This window comes from Lemur catta, chromosome 16, assembly GCF_020740605.2.
Source record: "Lemur catta isolate mLemCat1 chromosome 16, mLemCat1.pri, whole genome shotgun sequence".
Lineage (NCBI taxonomy): Eukaryota > Metazoa > Chordata > Mammalia > Primates > Lemuridae > Lemur > Lemur catta.
The window spans coordinates 28,625,763-28,644,917 of NC_059143.1; the positions used below are offsets into that span (position 1 = coordinate 28,625,763).

Below are 19,155 nucleotides of genomic sequence, written 5' to 3' on the forward strand. Positions count from 1 at the left end.
ACACATAACTGTAAAGTGGAAATATGAGAATGGCCATGAATGACTTGAGAGTTAGGAGAGGGAACATGACGAGAAAACTGCATAGAGATATGAGAGGTGAAATACCCAGCAGCTTAATATAGTTGATTCCCTCCCCAGCCCCCTCAAAAAAGAAAAACAATAAATAATATAGTTGAATAGTTGATTTCCTTCTGGAAAGAAATGTCCTCACTATTACAACTTCACAATGGGTGACACAATGAGAACTCTTATTTAGTAGGAAACCCAAGTATGGTAGTAATGACTTAGGGAGGGAAGGGAAATGTGGAGCAAAAGGTGGGGGGCATTAATATAGTAAAAAAATTATCTCAGGCAGGAGCAATGTTTTCCCATAAAGTAAAATGCCAGGGAATCGATATAACTTTATTTCAACATAATCTCATGAGTAGTAGCTGAGACATAATTTTATCATTCAAAATCAATTTCTTGGATGAAGTTTTGGGGCAGCTTCCCACATACCCCTCTTTGTCTGCTCTTTTTTACCTCACAGAAGGGCAGGAGGTGGTGGGGACATGGCACCAGGTCCTGTGGAGGATAGGTCACCACCTCACATAGCTTGTAAATATGTGGGAACAGAGAGCATCTGAAAAGCCAAACCACAGGGAAATGAATTGTTATTAAAATGTTAGTTTTAGAGCAGACCACTTCTTAATCAACGGGATGGATATATTGGAAACCAGAAAAAATAAACAAAATGGGAAGCAGAAGAGGCCGACGGTGAAGAATACAGTGTGAAGGCCTTGTATTTGCTGAAGGATATTTGCAATGCATATTGACAGGATATTTCTGCTGCTAGTGGGAATGTCGCCATCAGCAGTGCCCAGCTGGTATGGACATGGCATTGAACATCACAACAGCATAGGTGAAGATAGGACGGTAAGTTTAATAGGATTGTCTTCATCGTAAACAATTTGAGTTTGCTTTAGGAATTAAGGCTTGGTTTATATAAACTTCATCCTCTAAGTTCATACTGAAACTTGGGGCATCCAGATCCTTCAAAAGAGTAAAATTGGAAATTCTCCCTGTGGCTTTCCATACATTTGTGCTGATGTTAGAATTGGGCCCTAGACTGGCTTGTATTGCTTTATATTGTTTTCAGCGGTTCCCAACCTTTTTGGCACCAGGGACTGGTTTCATGGAAGATAGTTTTTCTACGGACTGGGGTGGGGGTAATGGCTAGTGATGGGGACCAGCTGTAAATACAGATGAACCTTCGCTCACTCACCCACTGCTCACCTCCGACCTGGTTCCTAACAGGCCATAGATGGGTACCCGTCCATGGCCCGGGGGTTGGGGACTAAAGGATATTGTTCTCTGTCTGTTTTATATCGATCAGTCAACCATAGTCCATTCTGACTGTGTATCTGACAATATGTACAAATTATTTAAAAACAGGCAATCTGACAAATGAGATAAAACTTAGAAATATGAAAAAAATGATCTCATCACAATTGCATTTCCATCATGTAGAATTTACATTTACCTGTCATATGGTAATAGATATAGTGTCTTAGACCATAAAACATTGCTGGTCCCAGAGGGGCATGCTTTTTGCAAACCCTCTACTTTGCTCATATGGAAATTGTTGTAAACTTTCCTTGTTCTCTCCAGAGTCAGCTCTCTACCAAAGTGAATGTATTGAATATGTATATAACTCCCTTTGAAATTTTTAGCTTTTTATCCCCCTTAGCTGTGAAAGCTCTTCACCAAAAAAAAAAAAAAAAAAAAAAAACTATCTGGGAGTTACTGACTTTGTGTTGAAGAGGTGAGCAAAACCAATGGAAATGGCAAGGTTCTGCAGGTGTTTGGGTTGTCACCCATTTGCTGAGTATCTCAGTCTTTGGGGGGATTCCCTGAGAACAATCAGAATTTCAAATCTTCAAAATGCCACATAAGTGTGTCTGCCACAAAGCCTAATTCAGGGCTTGAGTGCCAGGTGCTTAAAATATATTTATTTAATCAATAAATGGACCAGGAAGCTCAGACTTTCCTATCAGATAGGACCTGTTGTGCCATATTCAAAGTGGCATTTCTCTGCTGATCTATATATCCTTCCTTTCACCTGCTCCTTTCTGTATTGATTTGAAGCTTGGTTTTGAAAACCACAACCTGATCTCATAGGTGAATTTTTGCTGACTATTCATTGTTCTTTTGCCAACTCCCTTCTCCTTGAATGATAAACCTTGTTCCTATGTTTAGCCAGCTAAAGATATCTGCTGTTTGTAAGAGGTGACGGTGATTTCTGACTAATAACAAACAGCTGGTGCAGGTGGGCATCTCTCACACCAGAGTCCTCACTCCCTCTAGTTGGTAGTTAGTGGAAGACTACACAGTAGACACTGAGTCATGGACTCCAGGCTCTGCCAGCAGTTCCTGTAACAATGTCCAATGTGGATAATATAAAATAACTAACTTTCAGTTAAAAGTCAAGAAGCCCTCTCGAGGTTTGATCGCAATTTATGTATATTTAATATTTTCATCATTTGTTGAACTTATTTTTTAAAGCATCTCTTTTCACTGTCATACCATCAAATGTAATATGAACTGCAGAAAAGTATATGGGGCAGTGAAGATTGCAACCTAACATTCATGGAATAAAAAATAAAAGTAGCATTTTGTTTAGATCCAATGAATATATGAATCAAGTTTTCCAATGGTACAAATTAGTTATGAAGTGAGTCTAAATGTAGCATTTCACTTCGTATAAAACAGACCGTATTATTATTATTTTTTCATTTATTTAGTCACTCAAAGCCTTGTTACTAAGCACCTATTCTATCGTGGCCACTGTACTTAGTGCTGTTAACTCCAACTTGATTTTATATGAAGCCAAAATTTTTAAGTGCCATTGTAAAGCACAGCTTCACTGCATGCAAGATGCAGAAATTCTTTCCTATCATGTATATATAACTGGCAATGTTTTAAAATAATGAAATACTAAATACAAAGTGTGGAATTCCCACACGGCAATGGTGGCTGGAGAAGGCAATTAAGAGGGTTAAATCATGGTAGTAGTCAGCACTTGATAGTGAAAGAGTCAAGTTCAAGATGGCAGCATCACCTTCTCTGATTATTAATAAATAAATATTGACATTAATTTAGCACTTTCCATCTTCAAAGCACTTTACAATTATTAATTAGTCCTCTTAGGACTATTTGAAATATAATTTCTGAAGTTTGCATTTAAATTGAATTTTCAGGATGGTGTTTCTTGGCTTCAAGTACAACAGCCTTTTTTCCCCAAAATGCAAAATAGTAAGATGAACATAGCTAAATAAACATTCCAGAAAAAATTACATGAGGACACTGTATATAGAGGCAGGAGGAGCTATATTTGCATATTCCCACAGCAATGGACCAAGATCTTGGCCCAGTTTCACTAAAGGTTTCCGCCAAGTGGAGGTGCTTTCTGGCTATCCAATGAACCCTACTTGGGCACCCAAACATTTGTGCTGAGTGTCACCTCTTCCATTCAAACTGCTGCCATTCTCCTCTTGCCTGGATTCCTACACATCTCGGTTTTATATTTTTTCGCAGAGAAACATTTTATAAGCATTAGATTTTATTATTATCATTCAATAAATGTTTATTAAGTTACTCAATAGAAATGAAAACATAGACTTTAACTTCATAGCTCATAGACAAACAAGAGGACCAAAAATGGATTATATGAATAGACACTCTATAGTATAAGTATTAAAAAAGAGACTTTATTTTTTTGAGCATTTTAGGTTTATGAAGAAATTGAGGGAAAAGTACAGAGCGTTCCCAGATACTCCATCAACCCACTCCTCTGCCTTTTCCCTTATTGTAAACATCTTTTGTTAACCTGGTATATTTGTTACCCTCGGTGTGCCAATATTGATACATTACTATTAACTAAAGTCCAAGTTTACATTAGGGTACACTCTTTATGCTCTATATTCTATGTGTTTTCACAAATGTATTATTAATAATATAATGGCATGTATCCAACATTACAACATCATACAGCATAGTTTCTCTTGCAATACATTCCTGTGTGTCAGCCAATTAGAGTTCGACCTCTGTGACCACTCACCTTCATCCCAGACACACCTGCATTTCAAGGAATTTGCGTCCCTTTGGTGACTGCTTTAACAAATACTGAGACACCTGTCTGCTCAGCTCCACTGGGCAGGGAGTCTCTCTGTCTCCAGAGAAATGCATTTCAATCAATCTGACTTGAAGATAAGACTGGGATTTTAGGGTTGGTGATGAGAAAAAAAAAAATTGCAATTTAATTCGGTCTGCCTCATAAGAGGCCTTCCCAAATATGTATACCTGTTGTGTATCTTGTCTAACTGAGGGGTATGCAGGCATCTTTGTTTGCGACACCTATTGCCTCCCTCACTTCCGCACTGTCCTGGATCATCACAGGATACAGAGTAGCATCTCCCTGATCTGTGAAGTTACAAGTAGTTCTAATTATCAATGGGGAATCACTTTCATATTTTGGAATGGCAGCTTGCACCTTATTTAAACTCAAAAGATATATCGGCTTATGGACATTTGATTTTTTTTTTAAAAGATTCATGAACTTTTTTGGACCACAATCCCAGACTTTGCATGCAGAGACAGTTTAGCACCACTTATTGCTTCCTGTATCTACATAGGCATAAAATTGCCATGTGACTATGTGTCCACATCTCTCTCCCTTCCTAGACTGAAAATTGTATAACAGAAAAAAAGTATTGTTTTTATTTACTCTTGGATCTTCCAGTGACTTGCAGTTTGCCTACCACATGACAGAGTCTCAATTGTTGGATACATTTTAAACATAAAAATACATGTAAAAATAGATATGGCAAGAATAAATAAAATAGAAAATCAACTTTCTGTAACATTTCAAGGAGATGGTTTAAAGAAATTTCTAACTTTGTTGCCCATTCCTCATTCCTCAAGGACTTGTAATGCCACAGAGAAATGAAACAAAGGAGAAGGTATGTTACGCTTTGCAACATCACACCACAAAATCCTGATTATAATATTGCATGTGTCTTAAATGCAGCCCCCTTCTGTCCTTGAAAGCCTCCTCTAAATGTCACATTAAATCACTGAAGATAAAGACGCTGGTGTTAATGAGGGTGACCCCCCCATTTCTCTTGGTGAGGGAGGACCCATTCTAGTGACTGAGAGAGGAAATTTCAACCCCCCATCAAAGAACCTCAAATGTAGCCAGAGATCCATGGCTCCCTTGAGAATCAAGGGTAAAGGCATCCTGTTTACCTTTGGGCATCCTCTGGAAAGCTCTCCCTGTTACCTTCCTATGTCTGGGCCTGGCACCCTATTAAAACCCCATTAGCATGTGGCAACCTCTCTCATTTTCCTATCATACTGTATTTTAATTGCCTGGATGCTCGCTCATCTTCTCCACCAAGTTTTAGGCCACATTATAACAAGGAACCTGTTTGCCTTGCTTACTGCTTGTGCTTAGCTTGATGTCTGGAACATGATATGGGAGGAAGGAAGGAAGCAAGGTTAGCAAGCAAGTCTCAGATCTAGAAATAACAAACTTCCTCTAACAAGCCCTAGTACATTCAGTGGTTCTCTCAGAAGCTTGACTAATAAGAGAGCCCCAAGCTGTTCAGGAAAAACAAAAAGTCTACCTAGCAAGGGAAACCCACAGATCCTTTGGAGCCGTGCTTGACGCCATGATTAGCCTTGATTTTGCCTTTCCATCTGTCTGGCTTATATTGGATGACAGTGGGTTAACTGACCTCAGCTATAATTTACCGCTGTGTTCTGTGGGATACCTAAGTGCTACAGCCAAATGTAGAGATGTTCCCAGCCCTAGCAATGCTGCCTTGTGTTGACATGTACTGTGCTTCCTTGATGCCTTTTCTTTGGTTGAGTCTGTGACTCCAGACCATATTGGTTTTGTGTCTTTTCCATCATTTGAGATGAGTTTAATTGACTTGTGCCCTGTGGGGTTTGTTATTCATACAGGGAAGGCTATCTCCTTCCTGTTACTACATATTTCCTTACTTTATATGGAAATTATACATATTTCCTTATTTTATATCATGCATGTGTCTTATTGTTGACATTAACTGAAGGCAGGGATCAAGCCATACATTGCTCTCTTATATCTTTCAATGGTTAACATATTATGCTGAACATAATAGGTACTCAATATATTTAAAAATGATGACATGTATAAAAAACAAAGAGTGTTTTCTTAGTTCACATATAATTTTTTTCCCTAATTCAATTCATATATAGTCCCTTCAAGCCTCTAAGATTCTGGGATTTATGTTAAGAATTTAAGATATTCAAGAAAAAGTTTCCCAAAACTAGTGATTATAATTGTATGAGTATCATCTGTGATTTCATTATGTAAAAAAATAATAAAAATAATAAAATGTTTTGTGCAGTCTCATTTTATGTCAGACACCAAACTCCTGGGGTTCAGAGACACCATTGAAAGCCACGGCACACTCTTTCCTTGTCACTACTCAGGAAAATTTGGGCTCCATCCTCATCCGTGTCCCAAATGGCACCTCAGCAGCAGAAAGGTCAGAAACAAAAAGCGCCAAGTTCACGAGATTTAAAGGCAAGTTATCAGGAGTTGGACGGAGCCCCAAACCATACAGGCTATAAGGTCAGAGCTTAACTGTTTTTCCATTTTATTGCTCAAGGACAAGAGAACTTGATGCATGAGACTCCAATACCATAAACCGGCTACTGAGGTGGCCATTTCATCACGTATGGTCACAAGTTGGATACTGACCACACAATTTAAATAGACAGCAGCAGGGCCCTGGTGTGGCTGTGAAAAGTAATGTCACACACAACATCTTTTTCCTAATTATTAGGACCTGGACAGGAGGCAGGAAGGGAATGAGGGGTAGGGGTGGGGGGGGAGAGGAAGGGGCTGGAGGCACAGTGACATTTCCCATCTCAGGAGTACAAGATTCATTACCTCTGATGAAAAGTCACCAGGCTGCGGTGAGTCCTGACATACTCCGTGACAGGAGAAAGTGACATGGCCGTTTGACATTCAGGGCTAGAAGGTTGCCGGTCTGTAATCACTAGTTAAAATTGAATCTTGTACATTGCACCCTGCCAGCACAGCTCAACTCTTGATAATTATTTGGATGCTACTGTATTTGGATTTTATTTCCCCAGCAGAGAGGGGAAGTTGAATTTATAGTTTACTGCTGGGTTAAGATTGGAACAGGCTAGATCTTTTTTATGGTTAATATGGCAGAGCCAAATAAATCTGGAGATGCTTTTTGTCCCCATTTTAATTTTAAACCATTTGGAGGTGGCGATGGGGAGCCACAAAGGAATCAAAGGGTGCATCTTCTAATTTTCCGCAAACAAGCTACAATTCTGTCTGTGCTAATGTTTTCCTCTTTTTTCCTTTCACTTCATGATGCTTTAAATGAGCCATCTGGATGCGGAAGGGGCTGGGAAATACCATTTTGCAACTGCTATCGCCTGACTGCCACATGGTAAGGACTTCTTTATAAATAAGGACGTCCATAGATGGTCAATGCCACTTAAACAACCACTTTGCCTTTACCTGGGGGCCAGGGAAAGGACAAGAGAAATATTTTATAGAAGGTCACTTTGGTTTAATTACAGCGTAGCCTTGAACTATTGGTTTGCAAACAGGCATGCTGTGATTCCAATAAAAATTTTCTCCCCCCTCACTCCCACCTAGAGGCATGGAAGCTTCTGGTCATTGCAGCAGCACAGTCTGTATATTCACCCCATTAAGCCCAGAAGGATCCTTGACGTCTGGCTTGATAGGCTTCCTCTAATATTTTCAGGAGTCACACGCCACATGTTCATGGAAGGGTAGAGTGGTCACCACAGCCAACTTTACATATGCACGGAGTAAGTGCTGCCTGTGCACTAGGAATTGGCTGTGCCCTGGGAGGCAGCCTGAACAAAGGCTGATCTAAGTTATATCTACCACTAATCTAACGCAATCTCTAAAGATTCATCAGCAGAGAAGCATCGATTTAAAGGAAAACATTGTGTTTCCTAGGGTTCCTAAACAAGTCACCATTTTTTTCTTGGAGAAAAAAGCAAATAAATTCTCAAACAGCCAAAGACAGATAAATCATAGTAGGAATTTTTGTCAGGAAAGGTCAGCAGGCCAGGAGGTGCGTAGGATTGGCATTCGAATTCTGGGGGATCCCCTCTGGACCTGGGGTTGACTCTCAGCCTCCCTGGTGCCAAAGTCTGATTTCTGTCAGGTGATCATTTTCCTGTCACTCACAGAAAACTCACATCCACTAAATCTGTAAGGTTGATGTATGGAAACAGAATGCTGATTTATAGAATTTACTGTGAGAATTAATAATGCAACAGGATTTGGAATTTGCAGATTCCAAATGCCCCTCTTGGGGGGGCATTTTCATTCTTGCTAGTAGCTTCTCCTAAGAACTAGAAAAGCAATTTGCAAATTCCAAATGGCCAGTGCAGACATTGTAGGGTAAACCCATCAAATCCTAGACAGGTGTCCTCGTGATCAAGAAATAGGAATAAGGGAAGTAAAAAGGAAACTACTGATAGGATAGGTGTGGCCAAGGCTGACCTTTGCCAAAATTGAGGACTCCCTTAAGGGATTGAGATAGTCAGGGTCGTTAGTGTAAAGTTTCTGTTCTCCTGAGCAGTGCTGGGATGAGTTACTGCCAGCTATTGCTTCCTCTCTTCTCTTTTGTTCAGTCTCAATTGCCCACCCTCCATTTCACACCAGAGAGATGATGTGTTGGCATCTCAACTCAGCTTGCAGGAGACAGTCACATTTTCCTGCTTTTCTAGTTCTTAGGGGAAGCTACTAGTGAGAATGAAAATGCCCCCAAAGAGGCACATTTAAAGTCACTTATAGACATAAACAACTCAGTGTGAATAAATTAATAACTCACCTTCATTCCATTACAAAGTACACTGCTAGAATGGGGCACCTTGAGAAGAGAGTTTCTTGTCCAAAGCAGGAATTTCTGAACAGGGAAGTCTCTAGCATGCACTTAAGATTGAGAAATTTGGCAATAAGGTGGCAGAATGAGAATATTTGGTGGAAGGACATGAATAAATAAAAGAGGAGACTATCAAACAAAGTTAGAATAGGGACAAAAAATAGATTTATCGAAAGGGCTAAAATTATGCCTATAATCAATCCCCTAATAGTAATAGAAGTGACTGGAACACTGTGGTTGCTGGAATGATGATGGTCCCAACAGTAATGAAACTGAGGTATCTGGGTTTGTTGGATGGGTGTGGTTAAATGAACAAACTAATTTGTTAGTCATATTATAGCTCACCTACTCCTAGTAGTAGAGACTGGATCAAGGGTAGTTAATCTTTTTCTGTGGTCTTCAATTATGCTTTTCTTGGTGGAATAATCTCACTTACTCATTGTCCAAGCCACAAAGCAAAAAGTTCATGCTACAACTAAAAAGAGATTTCATTAACAGTGTTGCTCATGGCCAACTCAAGGCCAGCCTTGATGTTCCTTTACTTAAGAAAGGACCTCTTCCTCTTTCCTCCCCCAGAGTAAATCACAGGCATCATCTATGGCTCATTTCAATGGCCTCTCTTGCATGAAGTCTCCCTTGCTTAACCATCATAGATAATCTTTCCTTCCCTAAATTTCTGTAGAATTTGTCACTGTTGTATAAATGTATCATCTCTGTGTTTGATTTTAAAGTTCCTTATGTGTTTCCTACTTATACACCTTGCTTGAATAAGCAATTAAACTTCGAAGGCAAGAAGTCTCTGAGACCTAAAGCTATTCTTTTAACCTCCTGGAGACTCAATTTTCTTATCTATTAAGATAATGAAATGAGAATATGACCCTCAAAGTTCTCTTCCAGTTCTAATGTTCTACAAAACTGTGTGGTGCTTCTCTTATCCCAAATCTACCAGATGCAATGAAAAAGGACTATGGAATAAATCAAGGGATAAAGAAAACACATGTTTAATTGCACTGGGCTGAGCTAGTTTATCACTTTCATATAGATATTTTCAAAAATTATATTAACTGTTTTCTTCTAATGTAAATTTTCTTCAAACTTCTTTAATCAGGCTAAATAGTCCAAAGGGTGATTGCATTCTCTTAGTTTCAATTCCCTTTTCCTAGAAAACTATGAAAGATAGGAAGGAGAAATATGTTTTTCTTTGTTTAGTTTGCACATTCCTGTGTTCTACTCAAGTGACACACCATGGTACCAAACTCCAGGCACGCCATAGGCGTATTCAAATGACAGCCCTTCAAATGCAATAACATCAGCAAGAGCATGTCACAATGTGGTTGTGCCCCTGAATTGGTGGTTCTGCAGTTAGAACACAGGAACTCTGTGCTTTCAATAGGATCAATTTTCTCTTAACCTTTTCTTTCTAACACATTGTATCACCAGGCATCTTTCTAGCCTCACTTGCTTCTGTATGTTTCTGAGGAGATGAAGCTGTCTGGAGCCTTCTGCTCATACAATTCCTGGTTGTGAGCTTTTTTCCACAGCTCTTGATGCAATTAGCATCTTGGAATATTAAGCAGAAGTAATTTTATCAAGCAATCAAGAATGCTTCAGCTGAGGTTACATGTTAGTTATTGCAGAAAACTGTAAGAAAGGAAGAATATGAGAAGTTACATTTCTCACAGGTGAACAAAAGGACAAAAGCCTGCAAACACTTAAGAGATGGTGGCTTGTATTTTAATATTATTATTATTTTAATATGCATGTTCGTGTTCTTTTGAAGTATATTGATTACATTCATTGGCATTACACAAATGGGGGTGAAATAATCAATATCCCATTGAACAGAGGAGATGGTGGAAGAATTTGTGGCAGCCTCAGTTGAAGCCCAAAGATTGGACCACTGGATTTGGATAGATTTTTTTTCTTTCTTTCTTTGGATCTGTTGTCACCCAGGAAGGAAGATTTTGCCGAGTGGGTATTACTGGTCTCAGGACTAGAAAGGAACAGGAGTCTACTTTTTCTCAAATGTTTTTCTCATTTGCCGTCTGATAATACACCGGCGAACAGTCCCCCCACCCCCATTCCTGGGAGCTGTTAATTCAAATACAGAGGAAAAACGTGGCTTTGTCTTTTCTGCCATTCTCTTAATCAAGATGATTTTCTGAAATGCAACTGTAGAAAATAGACTCTTTCATTTTAGGATCAACAACAGTTTTTACAATGGCAGGCAAACCTGAGCTCCTCCTTAAAATGTCAGGAAAACAAAAACCTTTCCCACCTGAAAGGCCTCTTCACTTGTCTTGAAAGGATTTTTTAGGCTGTTCCCCCTAAGCTGCTTTCTCCTTCTGTGCAACTTCCCAATCCCATTCACAAACTGTTGCCATGGTAAATAATTATATCACAGATGAATTGTGTACACTTCCTTTTCATAGCTGGAAGAGAAATTGTAGAGGAAAGGGGAAAAAATCAAAATCCTTTAAAATTACAGGGGAGATAGCTGAGGAATGATTGCCTCCTCGTTAACATAATTAGCTCCATGAATTATAAATTGGTATTAGAACTTGCTCTTCATGACAAAAGGAGTAATTATATTTACTCATGTAAAATTAAACAATACCAAAAAAATTAATGGGACTCACCAGAAGCTCTCTTGACATTATCATAAAATTCAGAGATGTGAATATCCCACAATCTGAAGTGATTTAAGCAGCATAAACTTTAAGGCTGCTCAAATTTGCTGTATAGAAATATATCTCCTGGCTAGTTTATAATTGAACTCTGATGTTCAAGAAAACCACGCACACAACAACAACAACAAAACAACCCTTAAATTGTTTCTTTCACAGGCTGATGCGCAGAAAAGGACAGATTTTCAGAACCCAAGTGGGATAGGGAAGTAATTTCCACAGAAGGATTTTTCCTTTTTTTTTTTTTTTTATTGACTGCTCTAAAGTCAAAGCCTCCAGAATAGAGGGTGAGGTGCTTATTTAAACAACTCTCAAATGTATATAAAAATGGGGCAGACATGAGAGAAGGTTGATTTGTCTGACTAGCTTTGCAGACCCAGAAAGATTTCCATGGGGGAGGAATGGTAATGTGTCAGAATGGTAATGTGGCATGTGGCGAGGTCTCTGCATATCCGATTGAGCTACCCAAAGACCAGTGATTGCCAGCATCTCATAGCAGCAGACGCCTAGCTCAGGCCTAGGAAGCAAAGATAAGTAGACAGTAGTTACCCCTTTGTACCCAATTCTGTAAGAGCTGTTTAGGACAGTCATGGGCAGTTTTGGTCTCTAATAAAATCGTGGCATGATGTTTTCTATTCTTTGCATCCTTTCTTTTGAAGAGGGTGGGGGATTTCTAGATCTGATAAATTTTCCTCTAAAAATTATTTCTCTATTTATTGCTCCTATCTTTCTTTACAATTTGATGTAAATGGTGTATTGCCTGTGTTTTCCTCTGTCTGACCAGACTGTGACATGGACAAGAGTTGTATTCTGTGTGCTAGGCACAGGCAATCACACTTAAAAGATAATAACATCTCACCCAGACACCACTTTTTATGAGATCTGATGACCATCTTATAATCTGTGAAATCTCCCAACATATCTACTCACTTCTACCTGCCATTGTGTTTGGAATTCCTTCCACTGCTCACTCTTGCAAGGTAAATCATAAAACCCTCTTTTAAAGATATGGCTAATATATTAATTAATATTACTAATCTAGGAGATTAGATCTCTTATGAAGCTATTGACTCAAATGTAGGAAACCAGCGGAAGGGCATACTTACTTACATCCTAGGTAGGACTGCCTAGGATGAATGCAGATATCTTTGAATAAAACTTTAATTTATGCATTCATTCAGCCACTGAGGTTTTGTGTTTTTTTTTTTTTTTTCCAGGGGATCTGCAACATGTACAACTGTACCTTGCATGGTAGGAATGGGGAAACGGAACAGCACGTAAAATTAAAGGATGTTCCTTACTACATCTAGAATTTATGAATCCTAGAAACCCAGCCCATCATTTGGAATAATATATATCCAAAATTATGTTTACAATGAATCCTTAAGAATATGACAAAATGATTAAATCATACGATAAGTGAAAAAGCAAAATATAACATTGCTATTCTAATGATGCCTGGTCTGTGCATATGGGATGACAATCTGTCACTCCTTTTCCTCCTGGCCATCCTTCCCACTCCAGGACTTCTAGACTGATTCGCTGTGCTGTTGGGAGTATTTTCTAGTTTGTCTCTCAATTTGCATCTCAGAATGTTAATTTAGGCTAGTCGATTGGACAGCCTGGGGGATGCTGTACCTCTGGGAAGAATCAGCATCTCCCACCTCAGGGTCCCACTCAGGGTCCCATCAGGGAACAGATGGTGTTCTCAAATGGGAGAGATTAATAAAGCAACTATTTACAAAAATACACACAGGCTTAAGAGAAACCAATAAAATGTGGCGCAGTAGCTAGTTACAGTGGGAGTCATTACCACACCCTAAAGGGACAAGAGAACTAAGTGGTTGCAGAACTTGAAGAGGAGAGGAACACCAAGCAGGAGTTGTGGCTTTTGGTAGAAGGACAAAGCCAGCCTGCAGCACTTGGCTAGACAGGAGCAAGAAGAATGAATACCCCAGTTCAACACTCCACCTGCCCTCTAGGCATCTGTAGGGAACTTCCATTGGCAAAGCCCAACATGAAGCTAGAGGTCAGGTGCCCTTTAATTTAGTTCATGAGGATTGGTTCCTTGGGGCACGAAGCATGATGCAGAAGTGTGAGGAGTGTAGGGACAAGTAGAACAGAGCTAACACAAATGAGTGAACAGCTGAGATCAAGAGACAACTTTTAAAGCTGCTAGCGAATTTTTCACTGTAGAAAATTATATATTTCCAAATAAAAAATTGTGCCATTAAATTTAAAAATTATGATTTTGAAAATAGGGTATGAATCTTTTTCATGGACTATCTGTTTGATTCTATATAGAAGCATACAGCATTTTTGAACCATATTAATCAAGCAGTTTATTTAGTCAAATACTTTTTGCCTAATTTTTAAAAGCCTGAGTTGCCTCACCATTATGACATTTTCAAGAACAATTTTGTTATATGAATATGTGAATGAAAGAATGAAGAGTGGAATTCCCTGGGAAAATTCTCCCTATCATTAGTAAGATCTTTGGTTGGATTTTGCTGGGATTTTGATCATAATCTTGCTTTCCTCACCACAGAGCATCCACTTTCAGCATCCAAAGAGGTCAATCTGGTTTTCCCTCAAGTAATAAATACATCATGAGACTCACGCAACATTTTACATTAATGTTATTGGGTTAAAAAAAAAGTTTATTTTCTAATGATGTCACATGGCTGATTTTTATTTACAATTACTATGTTATCATTTGTAAAGAACTCATTAAAGATATATGCCATGGTTATTTACTACACGGAAAATTGATACTACGATCATTTCTTTTTTTTTCTTTTACAGGCTAACAACAGACTGATAGTAAATATAAAATAGCAGAAAGTGGTGTTGTTTGGGTTTTTTTTTTGGTAATAAGCCATATTAAATCGTGCCCTTTTAAAAATGATTCTCTCTGCATTTGCTTCCTAGACTATTTATTGAATACATCCTGTAAATATCTCTTTTAGCATATAGCTCTGATTTTATTGATACTGCATAACCACATAAAGGTTTTTAATAATAAAAATTATCTTTGTCACATATAGAGGCTAATGTCTTCTCAATGTGGTGGATATGAAGGAACATTAGAGAAGAGCAACTGGAGTTAAAGAAAGAAAACGTAAGAAACAATGGTGTACTTCCAACATTGCATGCAGTAAAGTCTGATGGTACACGGACAACACAAGGTCAGATCCAGAAGTGGAAAATGCACCTCTATTGTCACAAATGCCTCACTCTGCGGCAGACACCACAACCAGATCACTGCCTGGCTTATCCTGTAGATCTCGGTAAAGTTTTACAATGTTGCACATTGTGCTGTTATCAGCCTCTTGGTCCCAATGGATCACAGCCAAACATGACTTCTGCAAATGCCCCAAGTATCAGAATTGCTCTTGCAATCCCTCATTTCCAAAAGGAAATAACTTTTGAAAATTATATATTATGACTCTATAGTCAGTGAAATGAACATGCTTTCTTTTGTATTATGTTTGCATTAAAAATGCCGTGCATGATATGACTTGGAACTGTAGAATTTGAGTATATCATGTTACTCAGGGCTTACTCATATACACTGAGAATCATTGAGCAAGGAGATTTAGAGCAATAAAATAACTTTTATAATAATAACTAAAAAATCATTCATGATTAGTGCCAGGTACCGTGGTAAACCCTTGACAGAAATAACTTAATTTGACCTTCTTAGAAACCCTAAGAAGCATTATTAATCCAATGTTATAGTTGAAGAAACTGAGATTCAGAGAAAATAAATAACTTTTCCAAGGCCATATAGGTGCCAGGGTTATAGCTGGGATTTGAATCTAAAGATGCCAGCTTCTTGAGATAGGGCATGTTTTCTCCTTATGCCCGACCAAATGTCTCTGTCTAGTAAAGTCATGAATTTAAAATTGCATACTCTGCCTAATTCCCAAAGGACAAGTCAAAAAGTATTTGACTATAAGCTTCTTTGGGTCAGAACCTGCTTCTTCTTCCATAACTTGGCAGCTAGTTCCTATTCTGGGCAGTAAAATTAAGAGCTTAACATGTATTATTATCCATCTGTAGGTCAAAGAAGAAAGCTCAGCTGATTCAAAGTCATATGTGTATCTGAAAATAGAGATCATTAGCAGTCATAGGTCAAAAAAGTAGTGAAAATCATATCATGCTATAAATAGGCAAACAATAGATAGCAACAGGAATGTCTGAGATATTAATAATAGCCGTATACACATCTAAGCTCTCTGTTGGCTGGGTGCTGAGAAAATACCCCAGTAACAAATGTCACTATAGGTCTGAATGGTGTTCAGAATGGCTCCTTGCCTGTTGGCTGAAATCCTTATGGTACAAACTCCAAAAAGAAGTTATTTTGCCTAAAGCCTGTCAAATTCTATTAGATCACCCTGGGTATTAATTTCAATTTTCATGTTTCTGCACCATAAATAAAAAAAAAAAAGAAGAAGAAAAAAACTTTGTATGTGCCAAAGCTTAGCTGCCAACTGTTGGGAAAAAAATTTGATTTCTATTGAATACTGCACTTTGGAATGAAAGAAAACATTGTCTAAATGAAGCTGAGGCTCTCAGTCACCTATGCCTATATTACTGTGAAATCAATTATGTGGGCTCTTTCAAAAGTTACTGATTGTAGCAAATTGAATGGCCTTCATTTCAGCATAATTTGGAGAGGTTGATGTAATCAGAGACCTTACACCACGGTGAGATACAAGATTCGTGATATTCAGATGGGAAAAAAGCTGCAGTGGTTAAGCTTGTTCTGTACCTTCCGCTTACCGGCTGTAACGCTTTCATAAGTACAAATGAAATTGTTTTGATGAAGGCGGTAATGTTGCTGAAGGAATGTGAGAAGGGGTAAGGGAGTGGAAATAAGGTTACTGGAAATCACACTATTGTCCTCATATGCAAGAAGGCTGAAGAGTATAATCCTAGGCCTAATTGGTTGCAAATGAAACTCTTTAATATCAAATCTTGAGTTATGCCCCAGAGCTGAGGTTCAAGCTTAGATGCGAGGAGAGGTGAAATGCCTGAATTTTTTTCTTGCCGTGAGTGTTTGTTCCACTTCATTCCTTTGGGAATCTAGAGGCCCAAATAATTGCTCTTCAAATTATAAATTGATTCTCTTCAACCCCAAGACAACTCTTGGCTTGAGAAAATTCATGGCAGATTTGGTTTCATTACATTTGCCTAAATGAAAAGTATTGTATGATTTTTATATAGGAAGCAGCATGTTTGCAATACAGTATTCCTACTTTGTAATATGTCAGGAGGCATTGTCCAATGTAAAGACAATATGATTTGCTCCAAATCAACACTAATGTGGCCATATCCCATTAAGGGTCTGTGCCTTATGTGAGCACAGGTTACTTGGCCTTTGAAAGATACAACATGCGAAACAGTAACATACTTCTTACAAGATACTCTGGGACATATTCTAGTTTTGAAAATTAACGTTATTTTGACTTGGAGAGACAGACAGCAGGGCTTTCTCCTTTTATTCATACTTCTTCATATTTGTTCTTTTTTCACCAATTCTAAAAAGCCCAGATCATGGATGAAAAGAAAAATGGCAATATTTTTTTTCTGAATATTGAAAGCTTCCTCATTTAGAACTGACTTGTGGTCAGAATTGAGAGATCTTGATGTAATGAGAGAAAAAGGCCTGAGTTTAATCTTAATTCTTGCTTTGAATCTGTGATTTAGCAGAGTGAACTTTAGTGTGTTCACTTGCATGCAGGATCTATTTTGTAGAGATATTGATGGCTTAAAAAATGCATTTATGTCAGTGGGCATGTAATGAGTATAAGAAAATGTCAGTTATTATTATCCACCCAACTAGATTGCAGGACACTTGAAAACAACAGTCATGCTTTTCTCTTTGCATAAAATAACATCTAACACATATTTTGCGTTCAATTATTTCTTGTTTGAGATGACATGATATATTGGAAAGAAAATGCATTAGGTTCAAAGCTCTTAGTTCAATTCCAGATCTAACTGCAATCTTGGCAAGAACATTTATTTTTTCTAGGTCATTCTAATCTAATGTATGAATTAAAGGTATATTTAAAAGCATTTATAAAATTTTCTTTAAAACTAAATTCTGGAAACCAACGTTTATTTTTTTTTTAAATCTGAAGTGAAATTCAGCAAAATTCTTAGTCTGAATGTATGTATGTATTCATGTAGGTATGCATGAATGCATTATGAATGTCATATTTTTGGAAGCCTGTCATCAGTTGGAATACCTTCCACATATGTGGTTTAACACAAACACAAACATGGAAATACACAAGTGCAGACTTTCTACACTTTCAAATTATTTGAAGCAAGATGCCTCTATACTATTCTATCCTAATTTTTAATTATAACATAGTTCATTTTATTAAGGAAAACATTATATTATCTGCTAATATTAAAGACTAAACTAATGAGTTCAGCATATTGGACAATGACAGGAGTTACTGGGAAAAGACGCTGACTGGCATCCATAGAACAGGTAATCCTCCTCACTTGATCATTAAAATCCTCCTCTTCTGAGGTCACCCTTTATTGAGCATCAATTTGGGACACAAATATCTTCATGATTCTGTCCATTCAGAAAGGTCTATTCACTTACCTCTTTCCCCAATTCTTTTGTCACCAATTTTCCAATCCTGTTCCTTCCAAGTCCTTGATAATCCAGCCAAACCATTGACCAGAGCCCATGAATCAATACATAATCAGACATCTGGCCATTTCTCCTCCCAACCAAAGTGAATAACCAGATTCACCGCTTGAAGATTTCCCTTCACCACTGTCTTTAAGAGTAGCTGCAGCCCAGTCAAGCTGGCACATAAAATTAACCATCAAAGAGTATGCCTTTGAGCAAAGAAAAATGATATTACCACAAAGACGGAATCCCATGCTCCCACCACCCGGCTCTCCTGTTGGGAGCTAGAGCTGTGCCCATGCATGTCTGTAAAGAACGACCATAAATCTAAAATTATTCTCATTTGTATGTTGCCTGAAGTAAATGCCAATGTTGTTTCTGTGGGAAAAGCAAAATTTCAAAACCAAACATGCTTATAAACAACATTGCAGGGGGATGATTTTTAACTATCTCAAGGATAAAATTATTAAAAAAAATAAAACTTAGCAATTCCCACGTTTTTACATAGTATGTACTAACTATACCACTTCTTCTCACTCTGTTATAATAAGTTCTGGTGGATTTATACTTTGCCATATATTTTTATTTTTATTTGCTGAGGAGTTAAATGCACATATACAAACATGCATATACATAATGATTTCATTTTATCAATTCCATCATTCAGCAAAATATTTACTGAAATCCACTGAAAAAGCATAAGACATAACTTTTGTTTTTAGAGATTATTTTATAATCATCTGGGGAAGAAAGTCAAACACATGCAAAAATTGGAGAAAAATTTAACTCTGTTGAATCCATTGTTAGATTT

At 37.9% G+C, this 19,155-nt stretch overlaps 1 pseudogene; it reads left to right on the forward strand.

Moving 5' to 3' along the window:
* The first annotated feature begins 840 nt into the window (after nt 1-840).
* Nucleotides 841-19,155, forward strand: part of LOC123621717 — an 82,531-nt pseudogene continuing 64,216 nt past the window's right edge.